The following is a 22,113-nucleotide window of genomic DNA, read 5'->3' as shown; positions in this document are numbered from 1 at the left end:
GTGGTGATCATCTTTGCACGGTTCTCGTGCCCCTTACTTTGGACAGGGACTTGAAACATAGTATGTGGTGGCCTTTTCATCAGAGATATATCTGTCTCTGGTCATTCCCATGAAAATTTCCCTGATTCAGTCAATCTGTTAAAGTCCTTGGAAACAGTTTACATATGTTTGGATTTGAGCAGTATAGCTAAAAATGCAAAGACTAGATCCACACTTAGCCAGGCAATTCAGGCAGCTTTTCATTCATACTGAATACAGGTTTATACAAGTATAAAAATGACATTTTGATTTCGCCTCCTCCTTGTAACTCCTGGAGGTACTTAATTATAATTAAACTGCATGTGCTGACAAATAGGTTGCTTACAATGGAATTACAATTCTCTTTCTCATCTGAACACCCAAAATGTTAGAGAGCTTTTTATTGTAACCTGACACAGTACAGTGAAAGGACTTTGTAATTTTGGCAACCTAGACAAATTGGAGACTCCAGGCTGAATAAACAAATTCCTTACAACTTATGATCTCTAGTTTACAAATCTCAGCTGACCTCTCTATTTGTATAGGCACTTGGGACGTTAGAACATCACCAGTGGCAGATTCTGGGTGGTGCTTTGGAAAAAATGATGGATTCTTTCACATAGCAAATGAAAACAATGTTGACCACAAGATTCAATAAAAAATAAACCATCAACAGTTTGAATTAATTCTCAGTATTTGCCCTTTCCCCAAACGTCCAAATATTTTACATATATTTCCTCTTTATCTGACAGAACAAATAAAGTCCTTTTATGTTAACCTTCTCTTCGCATTTCTGTGTAGTATCAGTCCTAAAGCTGCTGTGTTGATGCAGAACTTGCTGACTACATTGTTCTGTACTGACAGCTGAAAAGCACATTCTCAGGTGTACAGATTTTCAGGGACTAGATCTGGCTGCCTCATACCAGCTAGACACATCATTAAATGCTAGAGCCAAAGTACTGTGGACTCAGTGCAAGTCTTTGCAGGGACTTCACTGGGCTTTGCATGTATTTATTTCCAGTGCCTACAAAGGCTGTAAATAAAATTGCCACAATACTCATACAGTTATAAATCCTTTTTAAGTATACATATTGTTGCAGTGTACTGCAACAAAGAAAGCATATTTGATCTACAGAAACTTCAGATTTGAAGACACTTAATGGGAGTTAGCTTTTAAGGCAGATTAATTAAACAGCATTCAACCCTTATATAGGGGTCACTTGCATCCATGACTTGAATTTCATTTAGCTTGTTTCTCTACGGACTAATAAGCTACTTGAGCTAAAATCAAGTAAACTAAACTGGCTTATGCACTCACGGTCTTTGATTTTCCTGATGGTAAGTTTGAAAACAAAAAAAATTCAAAAGTACTGTGTGACTGCTAGCCTCCTTTTCACTTGGAAACTCTTGGAGAATTTGACATAATGGCCCTAAAGACCTGTGTTCACAAAATCTTTTGCTTAAGACTTGTTTCAAGGAATCATTCAGAACTCTCTTAAAACTAAGCTTCTTCCTCAACTGAGTACCCTGAATTGGACTGGTTCTTAGCTGTGACCATGTATGTCCTATGTGTCCTTCAGATGTCCTGAAAATACATATCAGCATGTGGCATATTCTCTACAGATTGAGATCTTTCTCTGTTAGTGTTGCTATTCTGCAGTGTCATGGTAGTTTTTGCTATTTTGGCTGTTTGTCCTGGATGGCTTTTGTTGAGATAGGGTTGCTAGGCAAGCTAGGGAAAAAGATACAAGGAAAGAAGTACTGAAAGGAGTTCCTTGAGAACTCCAATCCTCTTTTTGTGGCTTTACTGTATCTTCAGTGGAAGAAGATGTAGTGCCCAAGGTGGGAAGTGAAGGTGATTAGGCCTCTAACGTTCACTGGGGATGAGGAGCAGCTGCCGCGCTTGGAGCTGTTCTCCTCACGTCTATGCACAGAAATCCGTAACGTTAGAAGAAGGCCGACGGCCTGAAGGTCAGGTCTCTTAAGTGATTCAAGGAAAATACTTTGGGAGGAGGACAACAGGCAGCTACGCTAGAAAGGTTTCTGTGCTGGAACATTCAGTTCTGAGATCTCTAGTATTGCAATAATTATAGATCTGTCTGCTGTTGTGACTGATATAAGGGTGAGGAAGCGAGTGGAAGATTTCAGCGCTGAAAGCAGTGCCAAATGTGAATTCTATTGGTGTGATACCAGCAGCAGCCCAGCCCTTGTGGAGTAAGGAAGGAAGCACTGGTGGATTTTGCAACGTGATCTTGCTGCACAGAACTCTGCTCTCAGTGACTGAAGCCCAAATAGAAGTACTAAGCTTTTTGGTATTGACAAATGTGACCTGAATCATCCTCCATTAGGGCAATATTCCTTTTTCTAACTGTCCTGAAAGTTACTGAGGCAACAGAGGAATGGAACTGGTAGGAAAGAAGCAACAATGATGCTTGGGGTCTGACTTGGGACGAGGCAGATCTGCTCCATTTTTCTCTGATGTTTTACGCACACAGGCTTTCTTCCCCATATGGCACAGCATAACGTTAAACCGGCATTGCCAATATTGATCTGGAACTCCCACTTACGTGTTTGCTCATGATTCTGGGATCAACAGACTGACTAACTTCAGTTGTTTAGAGTCTGTCTGAACTGTGATTAGTCTGAAGCTTTCAGATTGTTTTTCCCATTATGTCCCCACTGTATGAAAAATCAGCAACTCTGAGGTCTTCATTCTGTTATTCAAAGAACTTATTTTTTCCAGTTTAAATCAGGCTTTCTCAATTCACTAGATTCCTAGCTTGTGGATCATGACTTGCACAGTGCCCTCTGATCTTCTGACTGATCTGGAAGCTACATCCACTCCTCTTTTTACTCTGTATCAAAGCAAAAAATGCTGGGATGAGACAGCAGTTACACAAAGCATGTGTGTAAAATACAATTTTTCTTAAATCCTGCCACCTAATTCAATTTGATCTTTCTCAAAAAAATCTCTAGAATTAAATGTGAACAGTAACGAGGGTTTTGGGAATCCATACTTTTGGTTTCTACCTAATGCAGACACCCATGACCAGATTGATTCGGCATCTGCAAAGACACAGCAAGCTGGAGCAAGGCTGTGATAGAAACTCCTGCAGGAACATCACAGAGCTCACCAACTTTAATTCTAAGAGCAAGATAGATTTGTGTGACCTTTCCTCTCTAGCATGAATGTTGTACGTGCATGTGTATTTATAATAATTAAAGAAATTAAAACAAGACACTCCACTGCACACACTTGTCTCTCTGGAGAGAGGGTGAGAGAACAAACATGTGACAGATGTTTGTCATGTTGCTTAATGCACTACTGGAAAGCACTCAAGATACCACAGTGATGAGTGCAGTATAAGAAACAGATCTAGAAAGAAAATAATTGGCTTTTACAAGCTCACTCTTGAGCATCTCTCTCTTCCCTCTGCATCCTCTTTTCCAAATTTAGTGTCATCATGATAGAGTTTGTTTCTGTGTTTCAGCAGTTGATGCCATAGCTGAAGCTTCTATCTCAAAACAAATTTCATGCAAGCTGTACCTGAAAATACCCTCAGCTCACTCCTTAGTAACTTCATCGTTTAATTTCTACATGTTTTACACACCTGTTTGCTCACCCAGGTAGGCTATTTCAAATCATACTGGTAACCCATAATTAAAATGATCTCCTCTTTTAACATTACCCCTTCTTTCTATCTTTGTATTTTCTAATCTCAGTTAACTTTTCAAAAGGTCATGCTGCTCACTGCAGATAAACAAGAGCTGTAGGTTTGTATTAAATTGGTAAACAAACTGTATGGTGTCCGATGGTAGATACATGCAGCCTACACAATATTTATTAATTTTTAAACTCTCTGCAGCTCTTTGAGTCTGATCTAAGATGTTGCTCAGATAAAGAAATAATAGATAAGAATTACCCCTGACATGCTATCTTTTGCTTACCATAAAAGATAATGAAAAATTATGGATGTAAAAGGCTGATCAATAGCCAAGCCCATAGCAGCAAAGGGCAAGGCTGAAAAGCTGAGCCCTCCACTGCTCTCTCTGACAAACAGTCCCAGAGCAGGCCCGTGACGAGGGCCTCTCCAGCTGAGTTTACCAGTTGTTGGTCTTCAAGTATAAAAATCCATGGGCCTTTCCTGGAAGCCATCACAAGAGACAGCGATGCGGTTACGAGCCTTTGGGTTCTAATACGTGTTTTTCTGTAAATGTCTGTTTTGTGTTTTGTTTTAATCCCTTCTTTTGTGTGCCAATGCAAGTTCCAAGCAACTCTCAGTATTTCCATTTAGCCAGGCTACCTAGCCTGATCTCAGTGGAGTCAATACACTTTCAGTTTGGGCTGGAACCATTTTATTCTGAGACACTCTTGAACTTCCTTTGAAATGACTTGGGTGTCTCTAACAATCCTTTTGCTGAGCTGGGTCATCTTCAGCAACTCGATCGCCGTAATAATTAAGCTCTGATAATTACGTAGTTTTTTAATAGGCTGCTTGAGAGTAAACTCTTATTACGGGATTTATTTGTACTTTACATCGTTATAAACATTTAATAATTTTTTTAACATTTGTACTGGGACTGAGTAATTTAGTTTATAGGCTGTTTATAGGTGCTATATTCAAAAAACTACCTTTAAAGAAGCTTACAGTTGCAAAGTCAAGTACTCAGGACTGGAAATTGCAGAATTCAGGTTCTCTGAACAGTCTTAATTCAAACCCATCATACATAAGGATTATGACACAATCTTCAATTATATGAATCTCATATTGTGTTTTTACCGCAGGCTCGTGCTCAGTCAAACCTTACCAATCTCAGAATGGGGTAGGTGGTATTGTTGTCTATCTCTGTGCTCAACGCTGCTGAGCCCAGAAGTTGCAATGATTAGTGCTACGTAAAAACCTTAAACTGGCGTAGAGAGCCCAATCAATAGAGAAGCGGGGGAGGAATATTACAGTTAAGGACACTGATGTCTCAGTTAAGTTACATGTAAGCCACACCGCTCTTTCAGAAATGTTTATGGAAGTCCTCAACTATACTATGGTAAATATGGCCATCAGACCCCACTGACTCATCCTAATATAAACAATGCATTTTGCAGTAATCTCGAGGGATCTTTGAAAAAGTTCCTTTTAGAAGGTTTTCTTATTGATTACTATCTGTAAGTTAAGAAAATGCTCTGCTTGGCATAGGCTACTGTTCGAAGTTTGCAGGGTGCTACAGAAATTATGTGAGAACCACTGAGGGGAGCAGAGCTTGCCCTTGCATTCCTTCAAAATATAAATCAACTTACATTTCATAGTTTTAATTCCACAAGCCTCACTAATAGCTATACCCAGTGATTCCCTCATTTTCCAAAAATGTACCCACACTCCCTCTTGAAGTGATTTACACAATTATGTCCTTCCATTGCTGACTTTGGCAGCCTTTTCTGTATTTCAGCCGCTAGTTGTGTATAAAAATTTTGCTTGACCTGCTTTTAGCAATAGCTTTCTCTAAATCTACTGTCTGGTTCCTTGTTTTAGAGCTGGTTAGTTTTTCTAGTTCTCTACTGCAACCCACTCTGTCAGGCTCTTATCTACATCCACAAAATTCTTTCCTAGTCTCTCTCTTTCTGAGCTACAAACCTGGCTCTGTTCCCTTCATTCTGTGACTCATTTTTCCCAAACCCCCTGACTCATGCTGCTTGCTCACTTATGCAACAGTTTAATCTCTGTAATTTTCTTCGTATCATTATGAGAAGTACTCATAAATTCACAAGATACATTTCACCAGCGCTTTAAACTTTTGTAGAAAGAGGTTCAATCCACATCTATCCTCCATGTTCTTTAAGCCACTCAAAAATCTCTTCTCCTCTAGCTCATACCTGTATATTGAGCTCAGGGCTGGAGAACGCATTCTTAACTAATTCAAGTATATCTTACTCCTGGGACTGAGGTGCTAGGCTTCTTGCCACTCACTGTCTCTCAACATAATGCAATTTACTACACCATCTTCGTGCTCTCTTTGTGTATATATTCACCTGTTTGAACCTTCTTACTTCTGCTGCTGCTGAACAGTGACAACAGACCAGGTTCTGAATGGTTATACAAATCTAAATCCAGAAAAATTCCATTGACACCAGTGTTGCACTTGTCATTGACTCCACTGAAGCCATTCTGGATTTGTATTAAACGTAAATGATAAATATTTTAGTTAATTGGTTTAAATTTTTCCAGATTTATCTCAGTATAAGTGAGACCAGAATATGACCCAGTTTGTTTTTCTAATAGACACATCTGAACTGAAGACAGTGTCTCCCATGAAAGCAGTAGCATCATGCGAGTCTGATGTTTGACATACAATGACCTGAAGAGTATTGCAGGTATCCTGGACAATTTACTTAACTTTAGGATTCTGTAACACCTTCCACTTTCTGTCCATAGCTGTTCATTAACTTTCCTCTGTCCATTTGCAAGACAGCATTTTATATTAGTATTTTGCAGAAACGACCAGCTGAGGGTAAAAATATCTGAAGAAAGAAATTAGACAACTACAGTTCTTCCATTTGCATGGGCTTATTTTATTTTACCAAATTAAGCATTCTGTCCCTTATTTATGTTTCTTATATTGTTCTTGCAACTGAAGCCAAACTCACTGCTATGTCGTTTCCTGGATCCTCCCTGATCCTTTCTTACACATAGGAACAACATTAGCAACCTTCCAAATTCCCTGGTTCCCTCCCCAGCCTTAGCAAGCTATCAACAATTTCTGTCAAAGGCTTTTCTATTTCCCTTGCTACTTCCTTCAACATTTGGGATGTTATTCATCTGGGCTAGATGCCCAGACAACTTTTAACTCGTTGGTGTTGGGAGCCTGAATTTTGCACTGGTAAACACTAGCAGAAAAACTATTACATAACATCAGAGAAGCAGGTACCAAATCGGACCAATTGGTCAATACTTGGAGCTGTTTCTTGCTTCTGCAGTGACAGGACCTGTTGATACTATAGACCTGCACTGTAACAGTACAGTCACCATCCAGTAGTGTCATGAGGTAGTATCCATAATATTGTATAACACTACAACAGGTAGTGAACTCCCCTTTATTGCTATTTTTTCTCTTTCCTTTTTAAATTTTCCTTTGGGCCTTTCATGTTAAGTATATTGGACTGAATGCCCTAGTAACAAGTTTTCACAGTTAAGGGAGGATAACCTGCACAAATGCTTGTCTGCACAGGAAAAAACATATGTAAGAGCCAGTACCTACATTTAAGTAAAAACGTGAGGTACAATGTTTAAATTAATATGATTTAAATGAAAAATGGCAAGATTATTTTTTGGTATGCCCAAACATTTCCTCTCTCAAATCTGTGAGCACAGCAAAGCGAGCTCCTTTGTCTTGTAGTACTCCTGGATATCAAGGCATAGCAGAATAGAAGTAATGCAAAGTATTAACGTAGAAAATGCTCAAGTAATCTAAGTAACGCAGTACAACTTCATAGCTTCTTGTGTGAGTTCTGTATGTGGCCTACAAGTGTTAGCAACTACCATGTATTTGGGAAAGTTACCCAACTACAATGACTTCATGAATATGAAGGTATAGAATAAATATCATTCCTCTATTTATTTACTCAACAGAGTTAACAAAGGATCAAGCTGTAATCATCAAGTCTGGACTGCAGTACTTTGTCACAATTATGTATTGTCTTTGGTATGTCCAACTGAATTGACTTTTCACATAGAATAGCTAAATAAAGGAGTGAGCCATAGCTTTCAGCACTAGAACATCACCCACATGTTTGTTTGGGAGTGGCAGGCAGCTGAAAAGAAAAAAAATGAATGAAGCTTTGAATTGACGCATTACTTCCTTTCTCCTCTACTTTGCCTGCATCTGTGATGCTAGCTTCCTTCTTTAAAGACTACGCCATGCAGTTTGTAAATTACATTGGAAAAGGTTAAGTGCTTTTGACTCTGATATTATTTTTATTTGACTTAGACCGAGACTAAGATATGCCATCTACAACTGAATATACTTTTTTTCTATCCTGTTTCTTAACATAAGACAATATTTATACTTTTAAAGTTCAGGACAGCACCTCTGGGTGACAAGAGAAAGATGCTTAACTCTTTCAGTGCCCAAACCTATATCCTGCTCCCATGCCTTCTGCATAGTAGTTGTCCATGCTGGAAATGCTAAGAGAAGTTGTTAAAAAGCATAATGCTACATAAGGACAACTTACGTTTTCTACATTGTAGTCTATACCTCTCTAGCTTTCTATCATGGTTCATGGTCCAACAAAGCACGTAAGATTGTATCTGACAAGAAGATATACTTGATGACTGACTCACAACCAGGGTGAACTAAATGAACTCTTCATGCAGAAATGTTCAAGTAATATAGTAATTAAAATTACTTTTACAATTAAAAGTAATACGGCTAATATAACAACGGTATGTTAGTCCAACACAAGGCCATAAAAACTATCTCCTAAAGACATTTAACTGTGTTTTCTATCTGATGTTACTTCAAGACATACGCTCTTAAAATAAGAACATAGATGTAATGCCTACATCTTTACGTGTGATGAAAACCTTTCAAAGGAAAGAATACTCTCTTTCTCAATAGAAGAACAAAATATTAACTAGTAGCCTTCCTGCTCATCAAAAAGACAAATATTCCATGTTTCTGATTAATTTCTATATTCATTTGAAGCTTGTGTTTTTGGCTTTCCTATATCTAAAGGGCTCATAAACTGGGCCATACTTACTTTCAAGTTACAATCTAATAATTTGGTGCAATGTATCAGCAAGTCTCAGAGTGCTTCCGAATGTGAGTTGTCATAATGGTAAACTTTCTGGTCTACATTGTAAGAGCTTATTTTTACTTTCAGTTGAGTATTTCCTGCTGTTGCTTTCTTGTGATTTTGTGCTAGAGGTCTAACAGCTTAGGCAGGCATGAACCAAAAAGCACAAGTGAGGATCACCCACCCATGATGACCAATACACTTGGACTATACTCAAAAACAACAAGGGTGGATTAAACTATTCCATTATTGCAGATGAAAGAGTTCTCCCCGACATCTGGCCTATCATCTTCAAAACTGATATGGAACATTTCCATAAATTCAGCTTAACATTGTTTTTGTGAGTGTTCCAAAGTATTTTTAACATGAAGAAATAGCATGCAAACTAATTTCCTATTTGAAAAGTAAATGTCTTGTTCTTATTCTCTAATTCACCCAGTTATTAAAAAAAAAAAATTAAAGAGATGTTCTCTTAACTTGAAGCATACTGTTTTGTTTATTTAAGTTAATGGAAAAGCTAGTCAGTGTTTGATGTAAAGCTGCCCCCTTGCTTGAAAGAAAACCAAACAACTGGTTATGAATTATGAATATCTCCTAATAGTTTCCAGAATTATCTGAAGGATGTATTTTTTTTTCTTAATTACATACACTTGAAAGTTCCAAGTTCCCTATTCATTTCCATTTTGTTTATTTCTCTCCTTGGAAACCTCATAAGCATTTTCCTTTAGCTAGGCCTGACTGAACATAATATTACTGCTACAACCTGTAATATTAGGGAGATAAAGGCCTGAAAGCTTATTGTGGTTTTTAATTAGGAAGTTGAAGAGTCACTCATTAAATCTTTGCAAGCCTTTTAACAGCACTTATATTGGCAGTTGCTGTGTCCAGGCAAAAGAAAACACAGACAGAAGTCTACACAAAAAGTATGCTTCAGAGCATGCTTTACAGTTTAAAAAAAAATATTTTTTTATTCTGAGACAAGAAGAACCTATGTTCTTCTTGAAAAGAAAAGACTCTTGCCTTTTCTGTATGTTGGCATTTCTTGAAATACTGTTTTGGAGAGAAACAAACTGTAATTTTTTCAGCGTAAGGAACAGAGTAGGGCATATGACTGAGAGAGCACTGAGACTGTCCTGCTTGCCACTGGGTAGCTTATGCTCCTAAAAATGGATACTAACACCAGGGTAGCCCCTGGTAATAAACCTGCCTTAGATAGCTGCATACAAGTTTCTCAAGCAGAGAAAGAACAGCAGGTATGAAACATCTCTTCTGGCAGGGTTTGCAGCTGGAGGACTGTTCAGCAGTGACGCGTAGCAGCACCTCTGCAGGCAGGAGGTTTCGGGGGACAGTCCTGCAGGCAGAGAAGCGCTGGCAGGCTGCAGCAGAGTGGGGATGTGGCAGGCTGCCAGGGTGGCAGGAGAGGCGCTCGAGGGTGACAGGGGAGCCATGCACTGGGTCGGGTGCTCCAGGAGGTCGGTACCTAGATAGCTAGATAGCTCTTCAATAACTGGCGGAAGGTGTAGGGGAATGAATCTCTTTTTGTGGACACCTGAGGCAGGTTTCTGAAGAAGCCCACTAAGGCTAAAACAAACCATGGACTTATCTCCTATCAGGCAGGAGGTAGCTGTCACTGAAGTTAGTGAAAAACAACTCCAGTATTTTACTTGCAAAGCAAGATTAAGCTTCTGCAGGAACTAGAGCCCTGCTTTTAAGATCTAAAATAAAATTCAGTGTCTACATCAGTTAAGAAGTAGTAGTAGATATTTCGGGGTTTTTTATATGTTTTTGTATTAGCCAGCATCTCCTTCTTACATTCATCAGGCATATCACAGGTACCTAGAATGAAATAGCTGAAAACTCTGCTAGAAAGATGGATCCTGTATCTTCTTTAATTGCCCATTTTACATTTTAAAAATACACTTTTAATTTTATGGGGAGAAATGAATCATTACCAAAAACTATTAGTGGCTGACATGAAATAGATAACTAGGTTCCCAGATTACAGTAATTTTTACAATCCTTTTTGAAGCTTCCAATTCGAGACATTACTTTTCTCTCTACTACCTGTGTATAATAGATACAGTATCTATTATTGTATCAGGGTGTAAAAGGGCTTTGCTGGCATTGGGTTGCAAGGTACACAGAAAAGAGAATTTGAGGGTAACATAGGCAGAAGGGGCAGAATTTGAGAACGCTGCAAAAACAAGTTAAACGGGGGACTGAGTATGAGAAGAACCTAGAGGCAGCCAAATGAAGAGGAACATTTTAATCTACGAAGGAAATACAGCTTTTCAAATATCGTATACATTTGAAACCGCTACAAGTCCACCCTGACTTGTATTATCGTATATTTCAAGCACAGGGAGAAATGGCTTGTCTCAAGCAACTTGCAGTAGAAATAGACCACAGAAACTAGGGCTCTTCCTAATTTCATTTTGCAGTTACCAAACAAAGCAGCAAAGACCTGCTAACTAGCTGAGTGAGCTGACTTGTTGCAGGACGTGTATCAAGTATGTGGCAAAGCCAGGAACAAACTCCATGCTTCCTAGGTAGTGCTTGGTGAGAAACAGTTCTCTATTTGAAGACATTTTCTGACATGGATAAGAAGCAAAATAAAACAATGTGTTTCTGTGCTGCACTGGGACAACACCAATCTCAAAGACATTCACTAAAAACTAGAAAGGCAGACCTCCAATTAGCCATTCACCCAAAAGTCAGCACGCTTGTGTATCTAGTATAAATTAGTATATGTAGTTAGCATGTTCCATTCAGGTACGGTCAGTTCAAATCTTTACACATCTTGTTTCAGAAAAAGAATCTGAAACTTCATATTCTGCCTCTGAAGTGAGTGCTCTTACTGGCTATTGGCCATTTGGGTGTATAGCTGTTATTTTTTTCCTGTAACTTTAGTGAGAAATGCCTTCCCCAACCTGAGAAGCTGTCTGTGGTGAAAAATTTGTTAGGAAAAATCCCAATGGCTCTATTTCTAACTGCAAGCCCTCAGTGCCTTCTGTAAAGCCATTCTTTCTAGGGTAATTGTATAGACAACCGACAGCTATTCAGATCAACAGCATACGTACCAAAATCAAGTAATGCTACAAAACAAAAGTATTTAAAATGTAGTTGGCAGTATTCCCACACGCTCCTTGTTTAACTAGTTTATGTACTTTTTGTAGTAAAATCTTAATAGTAGCCTCAAAGTCACGTATAAGCTGTCAAGCCATTTCTAAGCATGTATGTTCATTACTCAGTAGATGAATATCCAGCAGACCTGGTCAAAACCAGGATCTTTTTCTGTAGAAGTTTCCTGAAAGCACGACAATTCAGAATTGTTATTCTGGTGCCTCTAAGCCGTGTTAGTTCCATGAGTGGTGCTTCCATCTCCCTGATGGGGTGGGCACCCTCCTCAGACCATTTCTCTTGTGAGGAACCACAGTGTCTCCTTATGGCGGGGGAGGCACTTCCATGTGGGAGGTGTGAGCAAAGGTGGCATGTGGTCTGGTGAGAATCTAATCTGTCTGTGTGGCACTACCATGGCAGCTCTGAGAATTAGTGAAGGCAGTCAGTTATACACTGAACAAAATTTCATTAGCACAGCCAGCAAAAAGATGCACCGAGCATAAATCTGACCCAAGTCTGAAATACAATAGCTTGATTTTTCTAGCAGTGCAGTACAGCTTGTCAGTGCATATCTGCTCCTTTACTAACTTAAGAAATAAAGGATCTTAACATACAAGGGACTTAATATAAAAGAGAAGGGCTATAAAATATTAGATGCAAGGGACCAATTTTATCAATAAAATATTATTCTCCTTATGCCTTTGCAGGCTGAATCAAACAGGTACAAATTCTTAGTAATATCTGTTAAAAGACAGCTTCGACAGGAGCGTCTTTCTTAATTAAGAAGCACAGGTCAGAACATCTGAATGTTTCTTCTCTTTTCCTTTTGATATTAGCTTCCTTTGGTGAATGGGCTGTTTTAGGAATTATAACTACAGTTCCCAGGCTGAGAACATTTAAGTTCAAGTTGAGTTCAATGGCAACTATCAGAAGGAGAAGGCTTATCTAAATGATGATATTGTTTTTAGCACTAATCATCCTATCTGTTGGCAGTACCTACATTCTGCAGTCTCCACAACTCCCTACGTAAATAAGCAGATTCCTGATGCTGTTCCAACTTCAGAAATGCCTCTGAAAGCATTATTTAGTTATGAATTTTTCCTACATGGTTATGTGATACTTTTAGCATGTTTCTGTATGTACTCGTAGATACTTTGTTTTGAAGAAACGTATCCAAAACATATCTACTTCTGAAGTACAACTGGAGGGTGCTGGCCTGTATTTTACCTTCTCATGGAACCAAAATGGAATGGCTAAAAAAAATTTACTTTCGTGCTTTCTACAACTTAACGACTGATAAAGTAATAAACCAAATTATGGAAATAAGACTTCAAAAAGACACATTATCACTTGATTTGGTCCAAAATATACTCGAGGGATGGGAGGGGGCTGGAAGAGCTAGGATAGAAAAACAGAATGTTCAGGTTGCACAGTTCAAGTGAAGTGAAGTGGACGTGCAGAAGAGTCTGTGGCAACATTAATTTGACGATGCTACAAACAGGCAACATTACATGGTACGGATCTAACAAAACCAGCAGGAATGGTATCTGATTTGTCTGTCTGTCTTGCCTTAAGAGCCTTACCGTCACATAAGCTGGCTCTCAATTTAAATTGAAGTGGAAAATCCAAATTTCCAAGTAATTTTTAACAAGAATAAGGCTTAGAATGAAGTTGCAAAATGTTCAGCGTGAGAGAGAATCACAGAATCACAGAATCGTTTAGGTTGGAAGGGACCTCTGGAGATCATCTAGTCCAACCTCCCTGCTCAAGCAGGGTCACCTAGAGCATATTGCCCAGGATCACATCCAGACGGGTTTTGAATATCTCCAGCGAAGGAGACTCCACCACCTCTCTGGGCAACCTGTTCCAATGCTCTGTCACCCTCACAGTGAAGAAGTTTTTTCTCAGGTTCAGATGGAACTTCCTGTGGTTCAGTTTCTGCCCATTGCCTCTTGTCCTGTCGCTGGGCACCACGGAGAAGAGGCTGGCCTCATCCTCTTGACACTCCCCCTTCAGATACTTGTACACATTGATGAGATCGCCTCTCAATCTTCTCAAAGAGGTGCCAGAGACAAAGCCGGGCAGGGTCAAAAGAGAAGAAAGAGAGGCACAGGCACCAAAGAAAGAGAAATCTACTCTTTGAAGGTTAAAAAAAACCCAGAACATTTACGAAGGAAGAAAAATGAACATCAACATTTGAAAGACATATCATGATATAGATGACTAAGTGGAGGCTAAAGAAAGGAATGAGGAAGAGAGAAGGGCACATAAATAAGAGCCGTACTAATGTAACTGCTTTTCAGTTACAGAAATATTGTTTATTAAACACTTTATTAGAATGTAAGACTAGCAGCACGATCTGCTCTGGTCACCAGGGTGTTTTGGATGCTTACTTTTTGCCTGGAAAGCTGGTAAGTCAGAATGTTTGTATTTTACAGCCATTTCTCTGATTCAAAGTATATATGAGTTGTCAGAAGAGTGACTAAATGGTAAGTGCTGAAGTGGTACAATGCATCCTGTGTAGTGCAGGAGAATGTGTCCTGCTGTGCTGGTACGTGACTGGGACACAGTGAGAGCACGAGGCACGAGCTCAAAGGAGACTATATGGTGGGCTGTAGGGAAAAGGGGGAGAAAACAAGACAGTTAACTGAATGATAGTGGAGGGTGTGCAGTCAACTGCAGATCGTAAGTCAGAATGATCCTTGAGAGGTATTGTTTTTTTTTCAAAAAACTGCCAAAAAATCTTAAAACTGAAAACTATTTTTGGCCCCAAACTAAGATTTTCTGGGGTTTAGCCACATTTTTTTTCAATGTTTGAGAACAAAAAAGACACTGGGAAAAAAAAACTTTGTTCTTTCAATGAACAAATAATAAATAAAAACTAACATTTCCCGAGGAAACTTCTGTTTTTTAAAGAAAGAGCTATTTTTTTCTTCTAGAATTACTTTGCATCAACTTTGTTCTCAGGCTAAGAACTTCCTCGCTGCCTTTAGACAATCAAATAGAAGTAGCAATCAGGAAAGGTGGAAGGCTTCCCTCCCGCCCCAGTCTTTGGCTGGGAAATTGCACGCGTTTGCCTTGCATATGGACTATGCTACCATGATCCTGGCATTTTTCACTGAAAGATGACACTTCTGAAGTGTTTCCTAAAGTAGAATACTCCTTAAGTCTGCTTGCAGGGCTGTCAGAAGGGTGGAATGCAGCAACCTGCTTTTATTTGCCTGAGCATGTGATTTTATATACCTTGTGATCTTCATAGACTTCTGGCGAAGCTTAAAAGGTTCCTTTGAAGAGGGAGTGGCTATCATTTGTTTAGAAAATAAACAGAAAAAAGTAGGCCAAATACCAGTAAAGTTCCAGTTTTCAAATACTAAGCTAACACACAACACTGCTGGCCTGGAAAGGTCAGATGAAGTGGGAGAAAAGATGTATTTAGACTGATTGCCAGGCAGGACGTGGGATCTCTCACTGACTTGGCAGTAGACACATCAGCTCTACTTGCTATTAATGCTGTTTCTAATGCTCCATATTTGCTAAGTTCTTAAGTTTGACAAGATCCATGCTTTATTTTCCAGTATTTACACGGTATTAAGCAAGTGTGTAAATCCACTCAGAGAGTAACCAGGGCCTATGCAGCCCCCTTGTTTCTGTTTTGTCTTTGGTTAGTATATAGCATGTTCAGGAAAACGGAAGTTTCAAGGGATTTTCCTTTGGGGGTGTGCTATCAGATAACAGAGTTATTTGTAATATGTTTAAACTTGCTAAATAAGGTGGAATAGGGCCCTTTGCTTCTAAATTTTTCAGTAGGAGTGAAGAAAGAAAGGCTTACTTAAACTACAGTAGAGCTGTTATAATTTCTTCCAATGAAATCTTAAGATATAATGAAGATGCTAATTTCCCTTTGTATGGTCTGATTTTAGGGTACTTGGCTAATGTAAAGTAGACAACCTAACACAGCAGCTAAATAATTGCTGCCACATCATCTAAGCACATCATTATCACTGCTGGATGAGATGAAAGGTATTTACAGCTGAGAGTCTGCCAGGAGAATACAGTCAGTACAAGTTTGATCCAGTTCCAGATGTAATCAATAGGAGCCTTCAACTAGACTAGAGCTTAAAGAACAAACTAACTTTTTTTCAAAATATAATACACTTTGAATTTTGCAAAATTTGTTTTATTCCACACATTGTCTGAATGTCTTCAAAATTATACTTTCCACTCTGACAAGTCAAGCCCACATTTTTCTTTCTCCCCCTTAAATCTCTCACTTTCGTCCTGTTTTCCTTTCTGTACTCCTTTGGGTTCTACCCTTCAAATTCTTCAAGGCAGAGAATGCGTCTTTGTTTGCGAAGAGCAAAGCAAGTTTATGGCACTCTATTCATTATACTTATGAATCACATCTAACCGCATTTTTCCCATAGTCCAAAGGTGGCTGTTTGCCCAAAGGCACTGCTCGCAGTGCCTGTATTTTCTATTTATAAGGTGTATTTCAATTTACATCAGAAGCTGAGGGAAAGACTTCTGCTTGATATCACTTCTGCCAAATGAAACCCACAGAGAAGTTGTGGCCAAAGGAACTCTGTACAAAAGTTGTCTGGGCTCTGTAATTTTGTCCACGTGGGTGCATGGTAGTATACATTAGTCGCCAGTAAAAACAATCTAAAATAGATACAGCACTGTGCAAGTCTCAAGACGATCTTAAAATGTACAGAACACAGGTAAGTGAGCACTGAGAAACACACTTGGTCAAAAAATAGTTCTGTGAGAAATCAGCTTTTGTAAGATGGTCAAGAAAGGATATGAAGCTCCTCTAACAATCCATTCTGCTCCCTGCAAGATAACGAAATTCCATGAAGAGTAATTTACAACTAAATTAAAGAAAATTGTTGTTTTTGAAACTATTTGTGGTTGTGACAAAGTGTAGCAGGCAGTCTCCAGAACATGTTGACATTACATAGGCAGTATAGCTGGCGATAGCCAGGAATTAACCATTTAAGTCCTAAAGTGGTACACTAGCATTAGCAATTCCTCAACAACAGGCAACTCTTTCTGGCTCTAGGTCACTCTCCAGCACTTAGGAGGGCCAGCAGCATAAGGCCTAGGATGCCTGCACTGTAAGATCTACTGTGGGACAACTGTGAGTACAGATGCCCATCCGAACCAAATCCTTTACTTTCAGAGACCTGCAGGAGTAACTAGAAGCCTTCTTTATAGCAAACATGGGGAGGGGAAGGGAGGAAATGGGCCCTGACTGAACCACCGGGCAAGTTCTTTAATACTTTGTGGCAAGAGACATTTCTCTCACTCCTGGCTCCAGGAAGTAAAGATGAACGTGAAGCTTTAGCCATTCTTCCTGAAAAGGTGTCAGGGAGGCTCTTTCTTTGCTTCACGTTTTTTCAGAAGGTATTTGGCGTTTTAGTCCACTCCATTCACTCTTTCAGAATTGGGGACCACATGCATTTTTTGTTTTCTTGCAAATTAAGTGTCTGAGCTAATTGCCGAGGACATACATAACCTGTCTCAAACAGTTCTAATCTAGCCTTTCCATGACCATTGCAGAGAGGTTAACTAATGAGCACAAGCCCACAGGGGAACATGAGGGCTTCATACGCGGTTGAATACAGGCTGATATTGGTTGGTCAAAATGCATTTTGCTTATAACTTCTTGCAGGTTGGAAGAAGAGATTTCTCAATTTAAACTTCCATTAAAGCTATTGGAAAAAGCTGTCAATCACTTTCAAGTTTTTCATAGAGGTATTGCAGCTTCAAATGCCTTCCAGATGGATTTGATTTCAGTGTGATAGATTGACCACTCAGCTTTGCAGCTGTGCGCTTGAGGGAAAAGCTCACATCATGCTCATTCACGTGCTGGATGGCAAAAAGTGATTAGTGGTTCTTTCTTTGTGAAAGTGGTGTTTTCCAATAACGGATGAGACAAGAAATGAGTTAACGGAAGATGAATCTGGAGGAGACTGCTTATATTGAAGTAACTCATGCCAAGAGCAAAGAACAGAATTAAAACATAAAGCAAGGAGATATCCTTGCTAAATACCAGTGATATGGTCAACGTATAGTGGAGGAAAAGAGGAGCAAACATCTACAAACATGTTAGTTTCTTAAACACAAGAAAATGGGGAGAATTACTTACAATTCTGAATCTAAAGCATTTGAAAAACCTAATTTTTAGCATTTTCACTAATCCTACTGTTATGCATAGTACTATGATTTTTCTTAATTTGAATAACTCAAACTACTATTCACAACATTAGGTCCTTTATTCCAGGCTAATCAAGTTCAAATTTATTGTCTAAGCTTAAGAGGTTTAACATCGTACTTGTATTTCGCTATGTTGTGTGCATCTAGAAGCCCTAGTCATGAATAAGGATTCCACTGTACTGCTGATATGCAAAATCTAAAACAAAAGACAGCATCACCTTCAAACAATTTAAAATTTGGGAGAGGAGAGAGTGGAGGATTACAAAGGACAACAAGAACCAGCCTGGTAGGTAATGATCTTTGTGGCCTGTTAAGTTTTGTAAAACCTTTTGGAGAAGATGAACCTTCTACAGATTGACTACTGAGGGAAGAGGAGGGGACGCTTCTTTACAGACCGCAAATAATGTAGGCTTGAGTCCAGTTTGAAAACTTTTGGATATAGCATCCAACTAATTCCAGTACTTCAGGGGATATTCTAAGTGTCCCCTGCTGATTTAGAACAAAAGGATAATCAGGAAGGAAAAGTAATTATATTGGAACCATGGCATAGTCACAGCTGCAATGGTGAAACACTGAAAAACTTGACTGAAGACACTATTAACAGCTATATCATGAGAGGAGCAGTGTGTCTCCCTATTCTCATCCTGCCAAGAGACTTTTAATGTCTACTCTGAATTACTTATCCTGCTGGCAGAAATAAAAAGAGGGTTGCAGAGTACCCAAAACTGTGTCATGGAGCAGAGAGAACAGGAGATAGTATTTGGAGGGGTATACAGAGTGTCACTGGCATGTGCAGGGGGTAGCAGATAGAGCACTGCAGGAATTCCCTGAAAGCGAGATGGACAGCAAGATGTACGGATGGCCTTGGGATGGAAGGGTGTGTGGCAGAGATGTTATTCTTTGGCTAGAAAAGCTATGAAGCACATGAATCCTACTTAATTTCACTTTCAAATTTGACAGTTTGTGCCAAACGTTGAAGTGTTCAATCTTCAAACGCTGGAAGGTGTGGAGGGTTAGAAAGGCGGGGGGAGGGGGAGCCTTTGGTCTTGCAAAGGCTTATTTTTAGGAAACCTGAATCTTGGCCAAACTCAGCCTCTTTACTTCAGTAAATCAGTTTGTGTCCTAGAGAAGACACATGAGGCTTATAGTACTGACCAATTCCTGCAACTCTGCCTGCCTTCTAAGGAGTTTGCGTTCATCATCTTTGAACAAACAGGCCTTCAGCACATGCGTTCCGAGACCTGAGTCACACTTAGGGTGAAACACCGTTACTGAGGAACAGACACGTTTAGCATATTTAGCGGCTTGTACTGCGAAATACAAAAATAGGGCTGCTGGCAACTCGGGTAAAACACAGTGTTCACATTTCAGTGCATGAGTTAGGCACTTCAGTCTGGACTCCTACCCAACCAAAGCGGCCTAATTTCTTAGAGATACTGAACACCAGTGTCATTCTACTCTGCTGGGTATTCACAGCGGTCATTGCTGCTCTCCTTCACGGCTAGGGTCTGGCAAGCTGACTCCACCAGTGGAGAGAGTTCCACTCCACCTGCTTCTCCCTGGCACACGAATTCCCTGAGCGAGGATAAGCAAGTGATAAGCAAAGGATATGAGGTGAGAAAGAGACTTGAGCTCAGCAGGTAGCTGAAAGCATCTGGATATGGACAATAAACCACTCATGTGAGGACTTCTTTTTTTAACAGAAAGTATCGATAGCGATTAAAGACAGTGGCTCAAGAATTGTTTCTGCAGCTGTAAGAAAATTCAATGTTGATTTAGGGGCTGGTTTTAACTCATCAGATACTACTGTATCATTAATATGCAATGCACTGGTGGAAGAACGACGACAAGTTTAGTTTCTAGCAGTTTGTTGAACATCCTCAGTAGCTAGATCTGTATCTAAACTTATTTAGACTATAACATACTATCATTGTGTTTTGAAGATTTTATGGACAGGCAAAAAGGTTGATATTAAAGAAAAGACATAAAATGTCTCGGACAACAGCAAGACAGGCTCTTCTGAACTGATTTCAAAGTTTCAAAAACACCTCAGAGAAATGAAAACTAAATCATGAAAGCTCTTGTATTCTATTGTTTTCAAAGGGACTGGAAACTATTCAATGTACTTTAGGATCAAGTCCAAATGATTTTTAAGGAGTTGGGTCTCATTTTCAATGAAAGGAAAATAAAAAGGAAGCAAAGCATAATAGATAAGTAATGGCTGAGTAAGTAATAAGAACAAAAATCTTTTCAAAGAAAAGAACAACAATCTATTAACTATAAAATGTTAAGTGAATAAGTTAAGCCTGGACATTTACCTAAGCCTATTGGGCTTTAATTACTATTTTATTTTAATATTTGTTCAATAATTTATTATTGCTATTTACCTTACAAAACTTCATACCTATTAGGTACATATACTTGCCCAAGGGGTCCAGTAGTTAAGAGTAAATCCTCCTGAGTCAAAAAATGAATCAGAGAATTTCAAAAAAAAGAACCCTCTGAACACATGGAACAGTTGCCCCAGGTTAACACTTCTGCCAAAAAAACAATAGTGATTCAGGGACAATGTCTATGGCATCACTCTTCATTTCTGCTTCTCATAATGAGGAAAATATATCTGATTTTCGGACCATAACAATTTTGAAATTCGAATTCTAGAATGGCTAAAATTGTACAGAGGATACTGAGGGGATGACTATTTGAGTCAAGCCAAGTGTCACACTTCCTAGAGATGAGGCATGCAATATCTAGTTAGCAAAAGCGACAGTATCTTCTCCTCTGGCACTGTAAACTGTTCGCAACCCTATTTAGAGTTATCACAAATCATATACTGTAAAGCATGCAGTTTCCTAGAGCAGCAGCTTTATTTCATTAACATCTTGAAACTCATGGCACATAATTGCTAATTGTGTAGTAATTTATCCAAGATCACAGTGAGAATTGATGTTTACAGTTAATTTTTGGCACTTGTTGCCAGTTTAAGTTAAAAAAAAAAAAACAGGAAGAGAGAATAAAGAATTCAGAGGAAATGCAAAAATGACATGAAAAATATTTAAGAGACAGCAATGTTAGCTGTGAAACAAACTGGGATGCTCAGCAAAATACTTCATCCTAAAATCATGTCCCAGAAATCATACTGCAAGCTGAGCAAACATTAGCATTCCCTCAGATCAAGGCTACTCTTCTTCCTTTACGGTGAAGCATTTCCTACTCACCTGTAAATAGGATTGGTCTGCATTTAGTATTGCAGAATTGCAGTTACTTGCAAGTTTTTTAGTCAGGCTATTTCAAACAAAAGTTCCTAGCAACATGGTGAAGGACTAATTCAGGAAAGCTTTCCTATTCAGGATACCCTTAGCTCATCGTTTAAATTTAAGGATTAAAGAACATACCAGTGAAATTATTGGGATGCAAGCATGTGCTTTAAATTCTGGAATACAATTAAATGGATAGGATAGGATGCCTCAGAGTATAAGCAGTCATTATGTTTATTAAAGTCTATAAAGTTTGGTGGGCAATAACTATCAAAAAATCTTTGCATTCATTCAGAGCTTTGCATATTCCGAGTAGCATACAGACACCCATCAGTGAAACTTTATAGTTTTTTTTCCTGGTTTGTGAGTAAACATTAATATTCCAATTTTTACAGATTTAAACTGAAAAAGCTGCAGAGATTCACTTGTAGCTTCTCACTAAGCTAATCTGCTTTCCACTGAAAATATGTTTGTGCTACTCCAGGCTGCCCCAGAATTGCGTTATTTTGCCTTGTGGAAAGCATTTCCTCATCTTCATGCTTTGAAGAAAACAAATACAGTCTTTCCCGTAAATAGAGCACAGTTACAAAAATTTCAGTTTTGAAAATTAAAGTAACAAATAGTCTTAGTGGTAGGTAAAACCCAAGAAAGTGTATTTTTTTTAATATATTTTATTGAAGAAAATATAGAGTAAAGAAGGAATGCAAGCCAAAC

At 38.9% G+C, this 22,113-nt stretch overlaps 1 protein-coding gene across 3 annotated transcripts in view; it reads right to left on the bottom strand.

The window, feature by feature from the left end:
* EFEMP1 (EGF containing fibulin extracellular matrix protein 1) overlaps nucleotides 1–22,113 on the bottom strand; it is a 55,017-nt gene that overhangs the window by 13,948 nt on the left and 18,956 nt on the right. The gene's annotated exons all lie outside the window — the stretch shown is intronic.

Source organism: Struthio camelus, chromosome 3, assembly GCF_040807025.1.
Source record: "Struthio camelus isolate bStrCam1 chromosome 3, bStrCam1.hap1, whole genome shotgun sequence".
NCBI lineage: Eukaryota > Metazoa > Chordata > Aves > Struthioniformes > Struthionidae > Struthio > Struthio camelus.
The sequence above is the reverse complement of the archived record's forward strand: the minus strand, read 5'-3'. Positions and strand labels throughout refer to the sequence as shown.